Source organism: Pleurodeles waltl, chromosome 4_2 (assembly GCF_031143425.1).
Source record: "Pleurodeles waltl isolate 20211129_DDA chromosome 4_2, aPleWal1.hap1.20221129, whole genome shotgun sequence".
NCBI lineage: Eukaryota > Metazoa > Chordata > Amphibia > Caudata > Salamandridae > Pleurodeles > Pleurodeles waltl.
In genome coordinates this window covers 227,076,394-227,101,229 of record NC_090443.1, presented here as the reverse complement: position 1 = coordinate 227,101,229, position 24,836 = coordinate 227,076,394, and positions in this window count along the sequence as shown.

Below are 24,836 nucleotides of genomic sequence, written 5' to 3'. Positions count from 1 at the left end.
TTTCTTAACTAAACATTGACTAGCTCGCATACTTGAAAAAAAATAATGTAGTAATAATCCTTAAGGCCACATAACTTCACACATCCCAAGTGAGCTTTTATGGACAAGACAAAAACAGGAACAAAATGTAGCACCCAAAATAGAATATATCCATCCCTGGTGCTCATTCAGCTGAGCAATATATTATTTTCTTATCATCACGGAAAGGAAAGTGTTCTGTTTCTAATTCCTAATATCTTTCATTCATCTTGCATTAATCTTTTACATCCCCAATGAATCGATCCCACTTTGTTCATAGATGAAGGTGTGGATTTTAAATTTTACTAAACTCAGTATAGCAGGTACATTCAGGTAGGTTTGCCAAATTAGTTTCACAAGCCTCTGCACCAATGCTGTTTTTTTTTTACATAATAGACTGAGCTCAAGCTCATCTAGACTCCAACCAAATAGTTCCTCATGATTTAGCTAATGCACATTAAATTAGAGCAGGAGGAACGAAAAGGGGCATAAAGGCAATCAGCACAATGTCTATTTTGTAGCCTATTTAGAGGTGTATCTATTTTGAGCAGTTTCTGTTATTTCGAGTGTGAACTAAGTAAAGCAAGACTGTGCTTCAGTCCATAGCTGTGAAACTGTGCAAAAGTGACGGTAAAGTGACGGATATACCACCAGCCGTATTACGAGTCCATTATATCCTATGGAACTCGTAATACGGCTGGTGGTATATCCGTCACATTTGGGACGGATTAACACCTCCTCCAAAGTTGTAATAACCCCCATAGTCTGAGTACCCTTAAATTGGCTAAAACTATTTTGAATGCAGCACCACAAAATGATGAAACAGAGATTCAGAGATTCTTTGGCCCTTCAGTAGGGTGACCTCCTCATTCAATGTCATCACGGACATCGTTTCAAGCACTAAGCATTCAGCTTACAATCCATAGGTATCAGGTGGCTTAATGGAGGAAAGCCAAGACTACAACACCAAGCATGCATTAGACCTTCACCAGAAAGCTCAGGACTGGGAAAGATGTGCGTGGTGACATGGATTGAGGTGGCAACCATAGTCAGGCCCAACCTATAGAAGCTATACCGATCTAGAGAAATTGAAATTTGTGGACCCTGGTAGCTTCTATAAGGAAATACAACATTATCTTATTTGCAGGATTGTGGTATTACACACAAGGGAACAAGTAGTATAATGTTTACAAAATAATTAATGAACATTTATATTTGTAACACTGAATTTCAATTTTGTATGGCATGCTATTTAGAATGGCGTCGATGTTTTTGAGTTCTTTACAGTAGGGATTGGTTGCTGCTTGCACAAAGGTGACTTTTGAAACTCATTTCAACATGTCACAGAAGAAATAAAAATGATTTTCCACAATGACGCGTGCAGATGTAAGGAATAAATGGGCATCTCTCTCTTTGATGGAAGGAGCAGCGCAACGAAAACTAATTTTAGATGCGGACATAATGAAATAAACATGAGAAAGTAATTCATCAATTTACCTAGCAAAAATTAAAGGATATGCTAATTCAGGTACGATAATGTAAAGATGACTACTGCATTCAACATGCTGTGCAGTCAAAGTAAAGACATTGTAATGGATTTGCATGAATAATTAGGGCTGAAGAAAACGACCAATTTAAAATATATGCACAGCACAAATTGACAGAGATGAACTATCCTCGTGTTTGAGAGAGAGGAGCAAATTGTAATCTGTTTCCTTCCTGTCCCTATCTCCTAAATTAGCTGTTCGCTGGCCTCGAAGCATCGTTGTGTTCTCTAAGGTGAAACAATGAAAACCACTTCTCGGCCGTATTCTTCCAAGTCAGCTTTAACAAGCCTAGCATGGCCACCTTCCATTGCCCTGAGCTGCTGATAAATCCGGAGTAATGCTGCTTTGCATTACTCTGCGCCAGGGAGACGTTCTGTTGGTGGAGCGTGCGTTTTCCCATAGACACACTGGTAAACCTAGCAATATATCTAAATGCTACGCCTCCCCAGATGAGGAGTAACAAAGAGAAATATCTTTATTTCTCCTTGCTGTTTCCTCTTTCTATGTGTGCTGCAGTTTGCAGCACACATAGAAAGAGGAATATGCCTCAGAGGATTGTCTTTGTGCAGGAAGGTGCCCCTTTCTACACAAACAAACAATCCTGTCAGCAACGCAGGCACCCTTACACCACAATTCATGGTTGCCTGCATTAGCACCAGGCAGCACATTGTGAGGAAGCACAAGGAAAGGACAGGGATGTGCTGTATGATGTTAAATATGGTGCATGCCTGCCCTTTCCCCTTCATGTAATTAAGCAAGGTGCTTCCTGCATTGTGCTGCGTAAAATAAAGATACATCTTTTGCTGTATTTGTAAAAAAATAAGTGCTGGGGCCCAAAGTTTTGCTTAGAAGCCCACGGATGATGCTATTGAATGTCAGCATGCTGAGCACCAAACCTGAGTTTTTTTTTTATTCCACCTCAGGCCTCTTTAGTTCATCCCAGATACTATCTGCCCCTTCATCGTTTTATTGTTTGCTTTTAACAGGTCTCTGTCAAAAGAGGTGTCCAACTGTGTGTCATCATCATAGGAGAAAATTTCCAAACAAAAGGATTTGACAGTGTTGGTGAGGGGGGCAACATATATGTTAAAGAGAGGAGGGTTTAGGCAGGAGCCCTAGGGCACTCCCTTGTGTATCAGCACGATGACAGATCTCAAGGTGTCTAGAGAGATGGTTTGTGTTCTGTTATTTAGAAAATCACTGAACCATTATAGGGCTGCCCAGTGGATTCCAATTTCGTACTACCTTTGAAGCAGCTTGGGATGGGACACAGTATCAAACGTGGCAGATAAGTCCAACAGAACAAGCATGGATGACACATCTGCATCAAGTGCTAAACATGTGTGGTCTGTGACTGTCACAAAGGATGTTTCGGTACTGTGTGAGGATCAGAAATCAGACTGTGAACAATCCAGAATCATATTATCTTCTGAGTAGCACAAATGTTGTTTATTAATTAGTCATAGCAGCAATTTACCTAACAAAGGGAACAAAGAGATGTAGCGATAACTAATGAGGTGCAATATTGGCAATTAAGTACCTATAATTAGCAATACACCCCAAACCTTCAGTAAGTCCAGTCAAGGTCTCAGTAAATTAATCCTGGCTCAACCCTTGGTAGCTAGGCAACGAGCAGTTAGGCTTAACTTAGGAGACAAGTGTGTAAAGCATTTAATATCAGCAAAACAGTAAATAAGTGAAACACAAAACACAATAAAAATGCAACACCAATTTATAAAAATAGACTATACTTGTATCTTTAAAATGACACCAAAACTACAAACATCAAATAAAGGGAACCAGAGATATTTCTTAATTTAATTTTTAAAGATTAAGGGGGTCATTACAACCCTGGAGGTTGGTGTAATATGCTGGTGGTACATACCTCCACTATTATGACACTGCCAGTTTGGCCAAAGTCAAACTGCCAAGTTAAAACACCAACCGCCACGGTTGATAATGACCGCCGGGCTGAAGACTACAGTCTCCAGCCCGGCGGCCGCCACTAGGCCGCCCATGGCATTTTTACCCCACCCACTGCGATCTTTTCTGTGTTTTCTGTGCCGCCACGGAAACCATGGTGGTAGGCACTATCAGTGCCAGGGAATTCCTTCCTTGGCACTGTTAGGTGTCTCCCCCAACCCCTCACCAGAGTCCTCCCCCACCCTCCACCTACCCCGCCCGACCGCCTGACATCTACACACATACATGCACATACATACACACCCATACACACATGCATACACATATTCAACCAAGCATGCATATATTCATACTCACTCACAGCAACACTCACAAACATACATCCATGCCCACATGTAATCACACGACACAACATGCACATACACACACACCCACTCATGCACACACGCATTCAAACACAGTCACACACACCCCCACACATGCACACAGCACCCCCACCCCCCTCTCCTGTCAGAGAACCCGACTTACCTGCTTGCAGGGAGTCTTCTGGCTAAAGACGGGACGCGGCGCTGGTGCCAGCAGCAGCGTCTGCCAGCAAAACACCGGCAGGCCGTATCATAGAACATGTTTTGCTGGTGTGGCACTGTTGTCAGCAGCAGCACCACCTTACCGCCGTCCGCCACCATGAATGTAGCCAGAATTCCGCCAGCTTTCTGGCGGAATTTCGGCTACCGTCATAATTCCATGGATGGTCAGTAGCCGCGGCGATGGTATGTTGGCGGCCGTCACCGTGGCGGTAGGCAGCTTTTGGCGCCAATGCCATAATGAGGCCCTAAATGTTTTCACGCGCTTAGAAATCAAAAGCTCCAAATTGAACATCTGGCCGCACTCGAATGGGACAAAATCAAAAGTTGAGGCCAACTGCGATGGAGCCCAGTTTGGCTACACTGAGCGGGAGGCCTCAGTCAAAGTTTTACCTCCGCACTTAGATTTTTTTTTATAGATTTCTCACCGACCTGAATGAAGTCCAAATTTGAGGCTGACCTTTCTGGAGCCCTCTTCGGAATCACGTCGTGGGAGGCTTTGGTCAAGTGTTCTATGTTCGTACTTAGAAACTTTAACGAAACAGAGATATTCACCCGGGACCAAGATGAAAGTTGAAGCCGACCTCTATGGAGTCCTCCTCGGATACACTGTGCGGGAAGCCTCGGTCAAACTTTCACCTTCGGATTTAGACCTTTTTTAGAGCTTTTCTTGCCCTTCTTTAGACGACCCTCCTCAGCAAGCCGATTTCGATGAGATGTCATAGGATTACCTTTCCATGAGCCCCCGGTGAAATCCTGGAAGTCTGGGGCTCTGGAGCTTTACAGCGGGGTGAACCTGCAAGTCAGGCCAGGTTGCGGTCGATGTTGGCCGGCTTGACTCATGACCTTGGGTTGGTCCACCTATGGCGCTTTTTTCAAAAGTTGCTCTAAACATCTCCAAACTTCTGGGACTTCTTCCAGAAGTACATTTAAGGGCCTTAAGGTGTCCACAACTCACACCAAGGTTCCAGAAGCTCTGAGTTGCTCCTTTGGTATTAGGACTCCAACTCCCAGAATGCACCTGTTTCAAATCCAAAATTGGCCACTGGTCAGCTGTGCTGTTTTTGCAGGACTTGATGCAGGGGACTCTGGTCAGCTCTTTTCTACCTGTAGATTACAGGCGGTCCCTTCTTGGAGCAGTGGAAGCCAGGCAACGTCCTTTTCTTGGTAAAGCCCAAAGAGTGCAGCTGGTGCAGTCCTTCTGAGTGTAGTGTCCAGGTGCAGCCCAGGATTCCAGCAGTGCAGTCCTCTTCTTCGTGTCTTTTTCCAGTAGGGATTTGAAGTGAGGTGCAGCTCTGCCATATTTATCCTTGCTCCTGGGGTGGAAAGCAGGGGGGGGTGCTCCTTTCCAATCACGTGCAGGCCACCCCCCTCTGGAGTGACCAGCTCCTGTTAAGTGTGGCAAAAATGAATCCCAGGGAGCAACATTCCTCCAAAATCCAAGATGGTAAAAATTCAACCTTAGAGTTTAGATCTGGCTGAGCCCACCCACTGATGTGGCTAAGTTTCTCTTAACACACCCCTTTTCAGCCCTCTCCTAATCTAATCAGGGGGGACCTGGTTGCATGGGGCTGCAGGAAATGGGGGAGGTACGGTTGCTGTCCCAAATGTCCTTCCCTCTGTTCAAGTGCAGCTTAGCTGCTCTCCCCCTTCCTGTTCTACCATCTGCTGAGACAGATCTCCTCCCAACAGATGCTTTCTTTGTTTCAGCCCAGGTCACTTCACACCTCATTGAGGCAGTCTGGCTCAGGCTGCCATAGAATGACAAATCAGAAAATGGCACTACGGGGCTGAAGTTGGTAACTTTTAGCAAGAGTTCTAAAACGTTTTAAAGGTACAAGTTATATTAAATTCAGTGGCAAGTTGTTGGATTTATTACACCTTTTAATTTGATACTAAACTTGCTACAATGGGGAAAACTATTTTGTCCAGATTTCCCTCAAAGGGGATCTTGTTTTGGATTTATTGACAGATTAAACAAAGATCATATTGCTGGGGCCAGTATCTTGGAGAGTAAAGCTAAAATTCTAGGGAGGCGTGGATCCACAGGAGGGCCAGAATATACTGTTTCAAGAGCTCTCTGGATTGTTTCTGGGGTAAACAAGTCAAACTTGCCTAAGTTGCAGGTAGAGTTGCGGGGTGGAAAAGTAAAATTAGATTCAATGACATTCTGATGGAGTGGGCTAGGAGAGTTATTGTAGTTGAGATTGATTTTGTTTTCGAGAAAGGCTGCTAATGAGTCACACTGTTCTTGTGAAGCCTGAATTTCTTGGGAACAGGAGCTGGGAGTAATAAAATCATTCAGCACTTTGGAGGAGTTGCCAGCTTTACCGATTTGGTTGGTAATATAAGTTTTGCAAGCCATTTAGTTGTTTCTGTCGAACAAAGCAAGAGATGTTTCATAGACTACCTTGTCACTAACATCATTAGTTGTGCACCACCGTCTTTCTAGTTTTTTGCAAAAGGATTTCTCTTGGTGCAACTTATTTGAGTATCAGATTTCATGTGCTCTATGCTTGGTTTGAGCACTAGCTCTGGGATGTGCAACATGATTAAGAGCCGAGTTTTATGCTTTGTGATAGTCTACTACAGTGTGGTCTATTTTTAGGGTCTCAGTGGCCAATGAAAATATAAATTCTTTGGAGTCCGTAATGAACTTTTTGCCATTGTCTAGATGATCCTATGTTAGTGATTTTAGTCTTATCAGTCTTGTCAGTTTTAGGAATCTGAAAACAGATCAAAGAGTGATCAGTCCGGATCAGAGGTAGAGGAGACTCAGGTCAGGAGTTGAGAGTTTGTAGAAAATAAATCCAACATGTGCCCTGCAACATGGGTAGGCCCATTGACTTTCTGAAGCAAACCAAGCATGGCTAAGTCCGAAATAAGCTCAGCTACATCACTATTTAAGGAGTCCTCTCCATGATAGTTGAAATTGCCAAGTAGAAGAAATTGTTGCGAAGATAGAACATGGGTCGCAATGTATTCTTTTAAGTGCTGACTAAAATCTTTTTTGGGTCCAGGTGGTCGGTAAACTAAAGCACTGTTCCGTCATTGTGAGAAAATTCTATTTTAAAAATACATATCTCCACCCAATCTGTAATTGACATAGCTATGGGAGGGACAATAACTGAATCTTTAAAAACAATGGCAATGCAACTTCCTGTCCTATTTCCTTTATCGAGTCTAAGCATGTGGTAGTTATCTGGAGGAGGTATTGTAATAGCCAGGAGGGAGGTGGAACTCATTCAGGTTTCAGTAAGAAATCCTACATCTGGAGACAATGAGGAAAGCAGGTTCCAGAGTTCAGTGGCATGCTTAGATAAATACCTAATATTACATAGAAAGCTATTAAAGCAGATACAGGTTAGAGGTCTGAGGGTGCAGAAGATAAAAGTCTAAACTGTTCCCATCATTTGGAGTGTTCGCTGCCTGTGAGTAAGTAAGAGGGTCCCCTGGCTGAGTATTCACATTCCACATGGTGGGCCCCCTGCACTACCAATTCAAATTAAGCACTGAGGCCCTGATTTATACTTTTTGGTACAAACTGCACCAACTCAGTTTTGCACCAAAAGGTTTAGCACTGGCTTGCACCATTTCTCTGCATCAGCTGGGTACCATATTTGTGGAATGGTGCAAGCCGGTGCAAAGGGTAGGCTAGCGTAAAAAAAATGACGGTAGTTGAGTGGGGCTGGTTGCACCCAAAAATTATGTTAGGCAGGTTAGAGTAAAAAAAAAATGACTCTAACCTGCTTAGAGTCATTTTCTGATGCAAAACCGTCCATACCACATGACTCCTGTCTTAGAAAATACTGGAGTCATGCCCACCCCCACAATGGTGAGCACAGGGGACCAGGGTGCCCTGGGCATGGCCACTGCACCCTGTGCCATGTATGGGGGCCCATTTCAGGCCCTCCACAGCACTTTAAAAAATAAAATGCAATACTTACCTGTACTTTCCTGGGATGGGGTCCCCCATCCTCTCTGCAGTCCCTCTGGTGTGGGTTGGGGTGTCCCTGGGGCCTGGGGATGGCACTTGTGGGCTTATTCCATGGTGTTCCACCATGGAAATAGGTCCACGGGTCCCCTAACGCCTGCCCTGACCCAGGCGTTAAAAAATGGGGCAAAGCAAGCTTTGCACTATTTTTTGACCCCTCCCGTGCACCATTTTTGCACTGGAGTATAAATATGGCGTTAAGGCCATATAGTCATTTTTTGCACCGTAACGCCTACCTTGCATCTCATTAAGGCAACGTAGGTTTGCACTTCCAAAAAATGACTTTAACCCCATAAATCTGGCACTAGACATGTCTAGCGCCAAAGTATAAATATGGAGTTAGTTTTGCACCAAATTAGAGTACAAAAAATGACACTAATTCGGTGCAAACAGAGTATAAATATACCCCTGAATCTACGCATTGCTTATGCCCCAAACTCAATATCTATTTCTTCTAGTCTTCTTTCATTTCACACACAAAAAATTGTCACCTTTGACTAATTTCAATAGAGCCATTTTGTCCAAAGATCTAGGAGCTCTGCAATCACTCATAATAATTGCTTGTAGACTAAATAATAATCTTACACAAACATAGGTGCTACGGCCATAGTTTTCATAAATGCTTTAGTCAAACTGGATTCTTGTATAAAAATATCAATCTTTATATTAGTTCAGTTTATAGCACAATCAGATATAGTACAGTGTGACTAAGTGATTCATGAAGTACAGACAACTCACTGCTCACATCTAAAAACAGAACATTAAAACAATACAACACACAGTTTATTTCCCAATTTCATTATGACAGGATAGCCTTCTGCTCAGTGCTTCTCCCTATAGGTGCACATATTACTTAACCTATGTGGAAAAACATAATCGACGTTTCTACCTCTGACAATTTATGAGGACTCCTCAGGACTCCTTCGTCCTCCCTCACACTTTACATATTCACCAGGTGAAAGGTCACTTATCAGTATCAATTTCACAATGCCAATTTTACAAATCAATATATGCCAAGGTCATCTATTAGGCTTTCAACAAGTATTGTTCTCGCTAGCGTTGTCACTGTGTTCTGAGGAGACCTTGTAATTTATCAGAAGTCAAAACTTCTACTATCTTTTCCCACATGGTTTAAGGAATGTGTATTCCTATTGGGAGGAGGTATAATGGAATACAAGATACTGTCAGCCACTGCTTAAAGCACACAGATTATTCAAATCAGGTGTTCCTTAAAGAACCTTTTCCTACCTATTCTAAGCTGAAAAGTGGGCACGGGAATTCTAAAGAGGAAGCAGAGAGGGTGTAGTATAAGTTTCAACTTAGAGAGAAGTTTGAAGAATTAAAAATGTGTTCAGCATAAACCTTTCCACTAAGGGAAATCTAGCAGAGAGAGATTTGCTCTGTTGAAGTCATGTTAACGACTGCCTAAGTAAGTATAGAACACCAATTAAAACTACAATTGAAAGTTCTAGAACATCCATATCTCATCCCCACCATCAAGAGCCAATTACATTACGACGTTTGTTGGGAGTCAGCATATCCCCTAAATTCCTCTCTTCACACAAGTAGCATACATCCGCTTGTCCTTCAGTGTTACATCTTCCTGGTAGACCGGGTAGAGAAGGCCCTTTTCACAGTCGTGCTCCATGCCTTTCTCTAGTCTCACTATCAGTTTTATACAAAACAATTAGGCCCTCATTACGACCCTGGCGGTCGAATATAAAGCGGCGGTAATACCGCCAACAGGCTGGTGGACAAAAAAATGGGATCACGACTACGGCAGAAACCGCCATCATAGACAGCCACTTTAACACTCCGACCACCAGGGCATTAGTAACAAACACCGTGGCGGTCACTGCCAACAGACAGGTGTAAGACAATGTACCGCCCACTGTATTATGAGAGGCCAATCCGCCAGCTTTTCCGGGGCAGTACCAATGACATCAAAAGCACGGTGGAAACAGTACACTGAAGGGGAACCACTCACCTTCCGACACTCAACGAAGAACCAGGATGCCATGGAGCCCGAACTTCAGGTCCTCCCCATGCTGGAGTATCTACTAATACACCAAGAATTTAAAAGAGTACTGCACCTAGCACACAGTGGAGGGGGGAGGTAAAAAGAGTGACACATACACGCAACACCCCCACCCCCACCCTCACCCACAACACCATACACACTAACACATCCAACAACATTACAGATACACCTCGTAACCCCCTGGAAGAACGCAAGGACAAAAGGAATTGAGTCAAATCTGTGATATGTAGAAAATGCATATAAAGTGAACGATTGCAAACAACAGTTTCTACAAATATGTATAATGTGACAGAGGGCCGTACACTGTCAATTGCAAATGTCCGTGGACCAGTGGCCCAAAAAATCATGGGCAAAGCCCACACTTGACTCCTGCCTCAAAACGGAGAGAACACTGCAGGGGCATCAGGTCCAAAAAACACAGGCACCTCAGGGGGAAGGGGAGGGGGGCATCTCAGCCGGAAGATGGTACTACGCCACTGCTCCTCGAGGGGGCAACATTCCCACAGTGATGTCCTGGGGAGTGCAAAGCCACAGTCTCTGAAGTAGGTGGTTTGCCCACTGCTTGGTCCTGAGGAGTGCAAAGCCACAGTCGCTCAAGTGGGTGGTTTGCCCACTGCTTGGTCCTGGAGAGTGCAAAGCCACAGTCTCTCAAGTCTCTCAAGTGGGTGGTTTGCCCACTGCTTGGTCCTGAGGAGTGCAAAGCCACAGTCTCTCAAGTCTCTTAAGTGGGTGGTTTGCCCACTGCTTGGTTTTGGGGAGTGCAAAGCCACAGACTCTCAAGTGGGTGACATGTTCCACTGGTTCTGGAGGAGGCCTTGTGCTCCATGTGCTTCATCCTGCCAAGGATTGGGTGAGTGGATGCATCTCTCCACTGGTTCTGGAGGGGACATTGTGCCCAGTCTGCTTCATCCTGCCAAGGATTGGGTGAGTGGATGCATCTCTCCACTGGTTCTGGAGGGGGCCTTGTGCCCAGTCTGCTTCATCCTGCCAAGGATTGGGGGAGTGGATGCATTTCTCCACTGGTTCTGGAGGGGGCCTTGTGCCCAGTCTGCTTCATCGTGCCAAGGATTGGGTGAGTGGATGCATTTCTCCAAAGGTTATGGAGGGGTCATTGTGCCCAGTGATGCTGCACCTGGGGTGTGGCAGTTCACATTCTCTCACCTGGGTGTCTGAGGCACGAGATGTGCAGGGAACAGGTAGCATGATACTCTATGGAGGCAGAGCCACACTCAATCCTGCGGCGATTTAGGCTGCAAACTGCTGGTAGTGCCTCAAGTGGTGTGTGCAGGGTCCAGGACGTCTCTTGCAGCCTTGGATGGCTACCCACTGGGGAAGCTGCTGAAGTCTGATGTAGTGACACTGGCTAGGCATTTGTTAGTGCATATGGCGGTGCAGGCGGCGATGCCTGCGGCAGTGTCTGTGGCAGAGATGCTGCCGGTGCTGCCCGTGGTGCAGATGCTTGCAGTAGCAGAAGGAGACCCCAGGCCATCTCCAGCAGCCTCGGACGGCTGCCCACTGAGGATGATGCTGGTGACTGTTGTTGTGGCAGCGGAGGTGCAGGGGACAGTGCAGATGGCGGGGCAGGTGGCAATGCTTACCGTGGTACAGGTTGCTGGCCTGTCAGGACAAATGGTGGTCACCAGTCCCTCACCTGGAGGCACCGAGCCCTGAAGTGACTTGCCCTTGTGTTTGTGTCCCTTCCCCACCTTGGTACATGCTGCTAGGACCTTGGCACTGTCCTCTTTTGTTTTGGATGAGGCCTTGCTGGGTTGGATGTGCATCTTGTCAATGCTGCATGATGGCCCCTTCTTTAACGTTGACAGGTGTTGGATTCAGGTGGTCTTTAGCATCAGTAGGTGGCACACTGCCAGCCCTGACGGGTGGCCCCCTTCGATCCTCACGGACTTGCAGGGACCACAGCAGACGCCGACTTGGGGGCTGAGGTGCTGTCCTGGGATCTAGACATCATGGCCCTAGGGGAAGGATGGGGGGGGCATAGGGAAGAAGTCAACGCTAGCCAGGAAAAGTTTTTTTAACACAATGGGACTGGAAGATGGAGGGGGTGTGGGAGTGGAGGAAGAGGTAGTGGTTGTAGGAGGTGTACTTCTGCTGAGTTTGGGTGAAGGTGCATGAGCTGGAGGCTGTTGTGAGGTGGATGGCTGTTGAGTGGGTGTGTGCCTGCATTTGTGTACATTGGGAGGAGGTCTCACAGACACACTGGGAGAGGACATAGGGGGCGTGTGCATGGTTGTGGGGGTGGTGATTGCTCAAGAGGGGTATGTTGTGATGGGCGTGCTGATGATGGAAGCAGTGGCTGATGAAGTAGTGCATGAAGGTGTGAGTGGAGATGCTACTGGGAGTGAGGTGGATGAAGAGGAGGAGGGGGACACAGTGGAGGAAGTGGATGTTAGTATGTGTGCATGGGTATGGTGCTTGTGTGAGTACCTGTGTGATGATGTGTGGTGCTCATGTTTTCCTGAGCCACTTTTGTGTGTTTATGTGTGTGCATGCTGTTCTGAAGGTGTGCTTGGGATAGGGTGAGGTAGAGGGGATTGGGTCTGGGTAGCGGAAGTTGGAGGGGGAGGCTGGAGACAGGGACAATGGCTGCCATCAGTGCTGAGGCCAGAGCCTGAAATGCTCTTTGTTGGGCTGCTACACCAGAATGAATGCCCTCAAGGTATGCATTTGTTTGCTTTAAATGCCTCGCGACACCCTGGATGGCATTCAAAATGGTTGACAGTGAGGGATCTCTGGAGGTCAATAGCCTCCTCACCGAGGGCAGCTGGGATTACTGGGGCAGGGCCTGAGGTGCCTGGGGTGAAGGGGATGCCCACCCTACATGGTGAGCTGGCATGGGAACCACACTGAGGGGCTGCTGGGAGGGCGGTGCTGGTAGCGGGGGTGGCGGCTGTACCTACTAATGCGGTGGGCACAGAGGTGCCTGCCACCGCAAGGGAGCTAACATCAGAGGAGCAGTCGCTGTCGCTGGTGTCTCCTCCTGTCCCCGTCGTGGAGCTCCCCTGCCCTCCGTCCCACTGGTGCCTTCAGACTCCGTACATTCACCCTCCTGGGCCATGTGTGTTGCAGCTCCATCCTGCTCCGGTGCCAATGCTCCTCCGCCAGATGATACTAATACACACAAGGACAGGGTGACAAAACAAAAAGGGGAGGAAAGACAGAAGATGGTCAATGCCTGCAACAACACCACCATTGGTGGACACAACACACAGGGAGCAGCTCTGTGCACTAGCCCATGCACTAACAGTTCAGGGGAAAATCACATGGTCATGGGGGACTCTGCTAGACCAATTCGATGCACACCTGGAACCCACAGGAGCCTGACTAGGTGTAGAGGGCCACTACCACTTTTGGGTTTGGAGTGCCATTGAGCCTGCCTAACAATGGATCTACCCTGGCACGTTTGCCCTGGCCTAGGGGAACCCTCAGCCCACTTCCCCCACCCAGAAACCTCATAAAGCACGCAGAGTCAGCTGAATAAGACTGTACTCACCCCCTTGTGGGTGCTGTGATGCCCTCAAGCGCCCATCCAACTCAGGATATGCCATCGCCAGGATCTGGTACATCAGGGGGGTCATGGTGAGACAGGCACCCCTTCCACGTTGGGAGGCCATCCCCAGCTGGGCCTCCGCCGTCTTCTTGCTCCAGCGGCACAGGTCCTCCCATCTTTTGCGGCAGTGGGTACTCCATCTATGATAGACGTCAAGGTCTGCACTTCCTTGGCGATGGCACGCCAAGTAACCTTCTTCTGGTGGGTGCTGACCTAGAGGAAAAGTGAAGTAGGAATGGATTTTACTCTGCCATCTGGTTCTTCTTACTTATTGGCCACAAACCTCCCATCCTGGCCCAGAAACATATACACTGACCATCCTCACATGCTGGCCTCTGCCCCCCTCTATCTATGTGGGTTGTGATAGTTGGGTATATGAGGTGATGCATTGTTGGGAGTGAGGGTACGAGTGGGGGTATGTGTTGGCATGCAGGTAGGGTGGGGGATATAATGATAAAGATTTGCCTTGCCAGGGTCCAGTCCTCCTGCTACTCCTGCTACACCTGTGATCCGAATAGCTGTGGCTCTACCCGGATGATTTCCTCTACCACAACCCTTAGCTCCATCTCAGAAAACCTGGGGTGTCTTTGGGGTGCCATGGATGTGGTATGAGTGATATGTGTGAGGTGATGTGTGGGATGATGTGTTGGGGTGTATGCTGTGATGTGCGTGGATGGTGTATGAGTGATGGTGTTCTGTGCCTCTGATTGAGTGTGTGCTCTTTGCTTTTCTCTCTGAGCTTGGTCTCTTTTTTTATAGTTGTACTTGGCCATGGGTAGTGTGGGTGTGTGTTTTATAGTGGTGTGAGTGTGTGGGCGTGGTGTGTGTATGTGTGTCAGGTGTGTGTAGTTTGATTTGTCCAATGTGGTGGTGTTTTGTAAGTGTGTGTGTATTTTGAGCGCGGCGGTGTGTACCGCCAATGGTTTACCGTGGATGAAAGACCACTGCTTTGATTCGTGGGCCGTGATACTATGGGCGTATTCCTCTTGGCATGATGGTGTGGGTTTTGCTATCGCCAGTTTATCACTGATCTTTGGTCTGGCGGACTTGTGTGGGTGTCTGTATTGTGGCGGTATTCTCTGTATGGGTCAAAATACCTATGGCGGATTACCGGTGGGGGCACAGTATGTTGGTGGCTGTCAGCACGGCCTTAAGCGGGGTTTACCGCCAGGGTTGTAATGAGGGCCTTAATCTTTTCTGTAGCTAATGAGGAACACAATAACACACCTGCACAGGGGAGAAAATAGCATACTGTCAACTTTTAAATGCAGAGTATTAAGCTAAGTCCTAATGTCAAGCTAACTTAATTCCAGAATTCTGTTAATCATTAGTAACCACACAATGTATACTAAGATATGAATAGATAATAAATATACTTGCATTAGTTTAGAATCAACCTAATACAACTATGCATGTTTTCTGAAAATGACTAAATACTACAGTTTCATTGGAGTGAAGCAAACTGGTTAATAAAGGACTGAACACATGTTGAAAAATAAATATATGTATGCCAGTAGGTAGTTATTCTTAGGCCCTAGTTTCCATTGAAAAAGCGTTTTTTTTTCTTTCCTATATCTTTGGCACCGCTAGCTGAAGCTTCACCCAAAAAAGTGTGCCTAAAGTTCTTGTTGAGCATGTAATGGAGGGGCTGAGAAAAGGGGGTGATCAAAAAAGTGTGTTTCCCTGGTTAATTCCTATAGGGGCTTTGAATATAGTACTAACTGCTGGACTTAATTAAACCAAATTTGGGAAAAGGTAGCTTTTTGTCCAGAAGGAGGCATTTGTTCTATTTGGTGTAAATCCGTTCAGTGGTTTGTGAAACATTAACAGAAAATAAACTTTCTATACCTAGAGGCATAGACCCTCTGCAAATCCTCCTGATCTCGTGCAGAGATCTGACTGGCTGCCAATAGTTAAACTAGGAACAGCTGGCAGACATTTTGGAACTTAGCTTCAGCAATACATTAGTATGTATCTTTAACTCATATACCCTTTTTTACACACTTCAACAGACTGGATGATGTAATCAGTGATGTCATTAGTGACGTCACTGACCATGTCATGAGTGATGTAATATGTGAGGTCATAAGCAGTGCATTGTAGGTGCGTAAGTTATAGTTAGGGTTGGCAACTATAGAGCTGGTAACTATAACTGCTGAATTTCTATGGTTTTGTGTGAGTAAATTCAGTACCTAACTATAAAGTCCCTCTAACCTTTGTTTTTTTCAGTGAATTTCTAACTTTTTTTAAAATTCTATATCCGAACTATAATGTACCTGTACCCTTTGGATTTTCACTGAATTTCTAAGGTTTTTTAAATCTATTTCTTAACTATAACATCCCTGTAACCTTTGTTTTTAGTGAGTTTCTAAGTTTTTTTTTTTTTTTCTAGTTCCTAACTGTACCATCCCTGTCACCTTAGTTCTTTTTCAGTGAATCTCTAAGGATTCTTTATTCTATTTCCTAACTATAACGTCCCTGTACCCTTTTGTATTTTGGTGAATTTTTAAGTTTTTTACAAATTCTATTTCCTAACTTAAATGTCCCTGTAGACTTTGGATTTTTAGTGACTTTCCTTCCTTCTCACTGCTTTCTTCCTGCTTTCAGGCCCATTTTGTGCTGCCTGAAGCTTGCCTTTCTCTTGTTCTCACTGCTTTCACCTTGCTCCCCCTCCTCAGTTTTTTGTGTGCTTGCTCCCTACCTTTCTCTCCTTCTTGCTACTTTCCCTGGCCTCTCGACCCCGTTGTGTTTGTGCCTGCTGCCTGCCATTCTCTCCTTTACACTGCTTTCCCCAGGCTCTCAGCCCCATTGTGTGCATGCCTGTCCCTCCTCCTCACTGCTTTCCCCAGGCTCTCAGCCAGATGTGTCTGTGTCTGCAATTTGCCTGTCTCCCCTGCTACTGCTTTCACAGATCTCTCAGTCCTATTGTGTGCATGCCTGCCTGTCTCTCTTTCTCACTGCTTTCCCCAGGCTCTCAGCCCCATTGTGTGCATGCCTGTGCCTTTCCTTCCTTTTCACTGCTTTCCTCTGGCTGGCTGCCCTGTAGTGTGCATGCCCACCTATCCCTCCTTCTCACTACTTTCCACAGACTCTCAGCTCTGTTGTGTGCATGGCTCCTGCCTATCATTCCTTCTCACTGCTTTAGCTGGGCTCTTAGCCCCATCGTGTGCATGCCTGCTGCCTGAAAGTCCCTAGTTCTCACTGCTTTTCCTGGGCTGTCAGCTCTTTGTGTGCCTACCTGCTCTCTGCCTGTCCCTCCCTCTCACTGTTTTCTCAGGGCTCTCAGTCCCATTGTGTTTGCCGGCTGTCCGCCCGTCCCTCTTTCTCACTGCTTTCCCAGGGCTCTCAGCCCCGTTGTGTGCATGTGTGCTGCCTGACTGTACCTCCTTTTCATTGATTTCCTTGGGGTCTCGTCCCCGTTGTGTGCATTCATGCTGCCTGTCTGTCCCTCCTCCATACTACTTACACCAGGTTCTCAGTCTCATTGTGTGTGTGTCTGCTGCCTGCCTGTCCATCCGGCTAACTGATTTCCCAGAGTTCTCAGTTCTGTTGTATGCATGCCTGCTGCCTGCCTATCCCTCATTCTCATGGTTTCCTCAGGTTCTCAGCCCCATCATGTGAATGCCTGCTGCCTTACTGTCCATAATTCTCACTGCTTCACCCAGGCTCTCAGCCCTGTGTGTGACTATCTGCTTGTCTCTCCTTCTCACTGCCTTCAGCATGCTCTCAGCCCCATTGTGTGTGTGCTTGCTGCCTGCCTTTCTGATATAACTGATTTTCTGCTTTCCCTAGGCTCACCACTCTATCGTGTGTGTGCCTGCTGCCTGCCTGTCTCTCCTTCTCACTGCTTTCCCCAGGTTCTCAGCCCTGTTGTGTGAGTGCCTTCTGCCTGCCAGTCTGTCCTTCTCATTGCTTTCCCCGGTCTCTTAGCCCTGTCATATGCATGCCTGCTGCCTGTCCCGACATCTCACTGCATTCCCTGGGCTCAAAGCTCCATCATTGGCATGCCTGCTGCCTGCCTGTGCCTTCTTCTCACTGCTTTCCCCAGGCTCTAAGCCCTGTTGTGTGCATGGCTGCTGACGGCCTGTCCTTCTTTCTCACTGCTTTTCCCGGGCTCTCAGCCCCGCTATGAGGGAGTCTGTTGCCTGCCTGCCTCTTCTTCTCTCTGTTTTTCATAGGCTTTTATCCTGTTGTGTGCATGCCTGCCTGTTCATCCTTCTCACTGCTTTCCCTAGGCTCTCAGCCCTGTCATATCCATGCCTGCCGGCTGCCTATCGTCCCTTGCCCCACTGCTTTACTTGGTATCTCAGCCTCCTCTTATGCATGCCTGCTGGCTGCCTTTTCCTCCTTCTCACTGCTTTCCCCTAACTCTCAAACCCGTTGTGTGCATGCCTGCTGCCAGCCTGTCCCTCCTTCTCACTGCTTTTCCTGGGCTCTCAACCCCATTGTGTGCGTGCCTGCTGCCTGCCTTTCTGTTAGGAATGATTCAGTGCTTTGTCCAGGCTCTCAGACATGTCATAGGCATGCCTGCGCCTGCCTGTCCCTCTGTATCACTGCTTCCCCTGGGCTCTCAGCTCCATTGTGTGGGTGCCTGCAGCCTGCCTTTCTGTTATGAATGATTCACTGCTTTTCCCGGGCTCTCAGCCCTATTTTGTGCGACCCTGCTGCCTGCCTGTCCCTCCGTCTCACTGCTTTCCTTGGGCTCTCAGCCCTTTTGTGTGCATGGCTGCTGTCTGTCTGTCCCTCCTTCTCACTACTTTCCACAGACTCTCAGTCCCATCGTGTGCATGCCTGCTGCCTGCCTATCACTTCTTCTCACTGCTTTACCTGGGCTCGTAGCCCCATTCTGTGCATGCCTGCTGCCTGACTTCCCTACTGCTCACTACTGTTCCTCAGACTCTCTGCTCTGTAGTGTGCATGCCTGCTGCCTGCCCCTCCTTCTCACTGCTTTCCCTGGGCGCTCAGACCCCTTGTGTGAATGCCTGTCTCTCCTTCTCACTGCTTTCTATGGATTCCCAGCCTCATCATGTGCATGCCTGCTGCCTGACTATCTTTCCTTCTCAATGATTTCCTCTGGCTCTCAGCCCAGTCATGCATGTGCTAGCTCCCTGCTTGTCCCTCCCTCTCACTACTTTCGCCTGACTCTCAGCCCCATTGTGTGAATGCCTGTTGACTGCTTGTCCCTCCTTCTTTCTGCTTCTCCTTGGCTTTCAGCCCTGGCATGTGGGTGCCTGCTGCCTCCCTTTCTGGAATGAGTGATTCACAGCTCTCGTGCTCTCAACCCTGTCCTGCGCAAGCCTGCTGGCTGCCTGCCCCTCCTTCTCACTGCTTTCACCAGGGTCCCTACTGCTCACTGCGGTTCTCGAGCTCTCTTCACTGTAGTGTGCATGCCTGCTGCCTGCCTGTCCCTCCTTCTTTCTGTTTTCCCTTGGCTTTCAGCCTTGTCGTGTGGGTGCCTGCTGCCTGCCTTCCTGATATGATTGACTCACAGCTTTTTTGGGCTCTCAGCCCTGTCATGTGCATGCCTGCGGACTGCCTGTCCCTCCTTCTCACTGCTTTCCCTGGGCTCTCAACCACCTCATGTGGATGCCTGCTACCTGCCTGTCTCCCCTTCTCACTGCTTTCTCTTGATTTGAAGCCCCATCATGTGCATGCCTGCTGCCTGCCTGTCTTTCCTTCTCACTGCTTTTGCCTGACTCTCAGCCCCATTGTGTGCATGTCTGTTCTCTGCTTTTCCCTCCTTCTTAATGCTTTCCCTGGGTTCTCAGCTCCACCATGTGCATACCAGCGGCTGCCTTTCTGTTTTGAATGATTCACTGGCTTGTCCAGGCCTTCAGCCCAGTTGTGTGTCCCTCTTTCTTGCTAGTCCCTCCTCCTTGCTGTTTTCCTTAGGCTCTGAGCCCCATTGGATACCTCCTGCCTGCCTGTCACTCCTTCTCACTACTTTTCCTAGGCTCTCTGTTGCCCTGTTTACATGCCTGCTGCCTGCCTTTCTGTTATGAATGAGTCACTGCTTTCCCTCAGCTCTCAGTCCTCTCCTGTGTGTGCCTGCCTGTCCTTCCTTCTCACTGCTTTTCCCAGGCTCTCAGGCCCGTCATGGGAATAACTGTTGTCTGTCCATCCTTTTCACTACTTTCCCAGGCTGTCAGCCACATTATGTGTATGCCTGCTGCCTGCCTGACCCCCCTTCTCATTGCTTTCCCTAGGCTCTAAGCCCCACTTTGTGAGAGAGGCCTCTTTTTGCATGGTTAGCTGTAAAATTGTGTGGTTTCAAAATGTACATGCCCTGGGTACCTGCTAAACAGGTTCCCATGGTCAGATCTCTTTCCTGAAAACTGTACTATGTTTGGCACTCAGCTGCCATTTCAAGTCCCTAGGAAATGGCACCCCTAGTGCCTAGGGCCTGGGTACTGAAGATGGTCCCCCAGAGCTGCAGCACCAATTGTGCCACTGAGACCCCCACACCAACCTCATGCATTACGCCAATGCAAGTGCATTTAAAAGTTACAAACTCAACAGGGCCATCACCAAGAGTGCCCTGACCACTAACAATGCATGCACCTTAGGTAAGTCACCCCTCGGGCAGGCCTTACAGCCCCAAGGTAGGGTGCGCTGTAATACATGAGAAGGCATATGTTTGCATGAGCAAGTATGCCCCTTTTGTATCTTTATAAAACCTTAAGGCATAGTAAGTATACAGGGGATCCATAGTGAGTACGTGTCGGACACTGGCCATTACAAGTTACCCATCTACATGTACCAGTGCTAGATTTATTATACCATGTACCCAGGGGCCACTTTAGAGTTGCCCCTTCAAAACCTATACCACCCGGCACAGTTGCTGGCTAGTCCAAAACCAGCCTGCCACCGCCAGACATGATTCCAGATCCATAGGGTGAGAGCTCCTGCTCTCTGGGGACCAGAAGACAAAGCCTTTCCTGGGCGGAGGTGTCACACCTCCTGCCCCAGGAATATGCCTTGCTTTGGCAGGAAGCTTCAAAGGTCTTGCCACCTTTGAAGCTTCACTCCAGCCATTTGCTACTAGCTGCAGATGGCCACCCCACATCCACACCTCACTTTTGGTGAGAGGAACAGCGGGAAATCACACAAAGGATAGGGGGAGTGGCCACCCTCAGCCTGCACCACCCCTCAGGTGTGGCAGATGAGAGGACCACTCTATTTTATTTTCCTCCATCTTGGATGGAAGGAAAAGAGACAACCAGTGTTAGATATGTAACCCCTTCTAATAGGAAGGGGTCACATATTGGGTGTAGCCACCCAAAAGAAAGTGGCCTATTGGCCACTACCAGGACCCCCCTTTAAGGCCCATTAAATACAGTATTTAGTGGGCATCCCAAAACCCGAAAATCATATTCTATGGACACAAGAAGGCCAACAACAAAGAAGACCCAAGGCTTGAGAACAGAAGTTCTACTGCCAGAAGAAAAAGGTGCCAAACCATGCCTGTTGCACCCAGGACTCGACAATTGCTGCTGAGGGGTCGACTGCACATCACATGGACTCTAATAAATCCCAGAGAACCTCCAACCAGCTAAAAATAACCAAGAACCTCCCTCTGAATGAAGGCATCATTCCCTGCACCGTGCAAGCAAGAAACCTGCAAAGTCCAATTCACTGACCGGCTGTTGACCAATGAACTGGACACACATCAGCCTAACCAAATTCCACACAACTGACCCTGAGGACAAACCCTGCAAGTGTGCCAAGGTTGGTGGCACTGTGACCTCCAGTGACAAGACGTGCCATAGTGACAGTCCTGGAAACTCACCTGAAATCCAGGTTTCTACAGGAACGAAGAGCAAGACCCAAACCCCTGTGGACTAGACCATCACTGCTGAGGTTACAAGCAGAGAGCGAAGAGGCTCAAGGGGGGAGGGGTAGGGAATAGGGAGATGGGAAGAGAGGGTATGACACAACAGGTCCTAAGACACCTCGATTCTGCAGTTCTTTCTAGTGGGGTGGATTCTATCTTTTGAGTAAAGAACCCTGGGCAAAAGATGGTAATATTATTAACCTTGAGCATTAATTTACTCAACTGCTGTTCTTAGTATATGTTTAGGCAATTAACCATTGACAAAATAAACACCAATAAATATCTTGCTCTGAATCTTTCAGCAGATGAAGCAACAGTGTTCAAGTCACACAAAACATCTCATACAATGTTCTTGTTGCACAATATCTCAGTAGAAACTTTCTTAATAACCCATTTCAGCATAGATATCTCTCGGAAGAAAAAATTTTAGTGCTTCAAACAACATAATATTCTGGACTGCTACCAGTTTTACGTAAACAAAGTCCTTCAGCAAGAAACAATGCCAAGCGTTGTTATCAGTTATCACCATGCCGCTTTCTTAAATTAGTTTCCAAAGTTCAGAGTTGTTGATCTTTTTAGAATTGGCCCTACAAAACTAACAAAACTTTTAAGTTTGTATCTATGTTGAGCCTCTCTTTAATGAAATGAGAAGGCTTTAATATAGTCCAGGCAGTTTTTCATTCAGTTTTCTCAGTAATGTAATAATCACTAACCTTTAAATCCCAGGGGTTCTTATTTTCTCTGTCTCTTTTCCTTTTGAAGAAATTCCACTGCAGGACGACTTGGTCCAAAGGAGGGTGCCGGGAACTAGAAAACAGGAGGGGAGTGAGAAGACTGCAAACCAATCAGGAGCTGGAATCACACAGTTAAGGATATTGAAGCCAAGCAATTAGAGACATCACAGGTGTGGTTTAAATAGGAAGCCTCTCACATGGCTTGAAATGGGGAGCTCAGGGAATGAGTCATCATTCTCCCTCAGGTGCTGTGAGCAGGGGAATGAGTCATCATTCTCGCTCAGGTGCTGGGAGCAGGCAATGTGCAAGGAGGTGAGTCATAGATAGCACATTTTGAAGATGTGAATAAACATACATTGACGTAATACATAGTACACTCCTTCTGGGTTGCAATATATATGAAATCCGAAGATTATATAAAGAATACACAAAACATAAATGTTCACTAGACCAATATAGAAATGTTCACCAGCCTTTTACAGAAATGTGCAGGCCCTGGGATTAATTAAGGGTACCTAGAGGGTGGCAAACAGCCCAGGATGAGCATGTTGTAACAGATTGCCTAGGGTACTGGACCCCCAAAGCAACACACCCAGAAGAAATGTCCACACCGGACTCTCCGAGGACCAGACACAAGCACCCAAAGACGGACTTCAGGACACCCAATAACCACCCCCACCCCCCCAGAGTGGCCCTGCTGACCTGCAATCCACCCTCAGGGTGACCTGCACCTAGCTCCAAAGGCTCCATGACGCACAACCCTTGGTAGACCTATCTGCTCTGCACCCGGCCTCCCTGGCCCCTGCATCGGAGAACCAGCTGTGCTTTAGTGGTCCCTAATACCTTACGACCTGCACCCTCCAAGGGGACCCATTGAACTTACTTTCTTTAAGTCCCCCTGTGCAGTGTGTTTCCAAGTGGTCCCCTTCCCTGTGAAACATCAGATCCAAGACATTCAGCCGTTGCTCCTGCTGGAACGGGAGCAGCCCAAACATCTCCGGCTGGCCCACAGGATATCTCAATGACCTCAACCTAGAAACAAAAGGGGACACTTGTGAGTGCATTGCCTGATTTCTGTGGCGCGTAATTACGCACAGAAATAGAACATTTTCTAAACTTTGAAAGATCATAACTTGAAAAGTACTTACGTGATTTTCATGATCTTGGTTTTAAAGATTTTTTGAAAATCTGTAGTATTTTTGTAAATTGGTCTTGAGTTATTCTTCTGAGTATGTGTCCACATTTATTGAAAATGTGAGTACAACAAATGCCTATGTCTCCTAGATTAGCCTAACTGCTCAGCAAAGCAACCACAAAAATAGAGCATTAGGAGATCTATTTTTTGCCTCTGAATAACAAGGTGTGTTTGCTCAGAATCTCTGCACCGTGTGCACCATTTTTGTATACTTTAGAGAGAGCCAGCCTCCTACACACTGTGTGCATGCCTGCTGCCTACCTGTCCCGCCTTTTCACTGATTTCCCTGGGCTTTCAGTCCCAATGTGTGTGTGCCTGCTTCCTGCCTGTACCTCTTTCTTGCTGCCTTCCCCGGGCCCAAAGCCCCATTGAGTGCATGCCTGCTGCCTGCATTTCAGTTATGAATGATTCACTGATTTTCCTGGACTCTCAGCTCCATTGTATGTGTGACTGCTGCCTGTCACTCCTTATCCGCTGTTGTCCCCAGGCTCTCAGCTCTGTTATGTGCATGCCTGCTACCTGCTTTTCTGTTAAATGATTCCTTGATTTCCCCAGGCTCTCAGTCTTGTTGTGTGTGTGCCTGCTGCCTACTTGTCCCTCCTTCTCACTGCTTTCCCTGATCTATCAGACCCACTGTGTGTATACCTACTGCCTGCGTGTCTCTCCTTACCACTGATTTTTCGAGGCTCTCAGCCCTGTTGTGTGTGTGCCTGCAGCTTTCCAGTCCATCCTTCTCACGGCTTTCCACAGGCTCTCAGCCCTGTTGTTTGCATGCCTGCCCCTCCCTCGTTTGTAATGCTTTTTCCGTCTCTCAGCCCTTTTGTGTGCTTGCCTGCTGCCTTTTTTTCTGTAATGAATGATTCACTTTTTTCCCCAGACTCTCAGCCCCATCGTGTACATGATTGGTGCCTGCCTGTCCCTCCTTTTCACTGCTTTCCCTGGGCTCTCTTCCCCTTGTGTGCATGCCTGCTGTCTTCCTGCCCCTCTTTCTCAATGCTTTCCCCGGGCACTCAGCCCCAGTCTGTGCATGCCTATTGCCTGCCTTTTTCTCTTTCCCACTGCTTTCTACAGGCTTTCAGCTCCATGTGCTTGTGCCTGCTGCCTGCCAGTCCACCCGTCTCACTGCTTTTCCCGGACTTTCAGCTCACTGTATGTGTGCCTGCTGCCTGCCTGTCCCTCCTTCTAGCTACATCACCAGTGCTCTCAGCCTCGCTGCATTCATGCGTGTTTTATGCCTGCCTGTTGTTCCTTTTCACTGCTTTCTCCTGGCTCTCAGTCCCGTTGCATGCTTGTCTGCTACCTCTCTTTCTGTTATGAATGATTCAAAGCTTTCCCCAGACTCTCAGCACAGTTGTGTGCGTAACTGCTGTCTGTCTGTCCCTCATTCTCTCTGCTTTC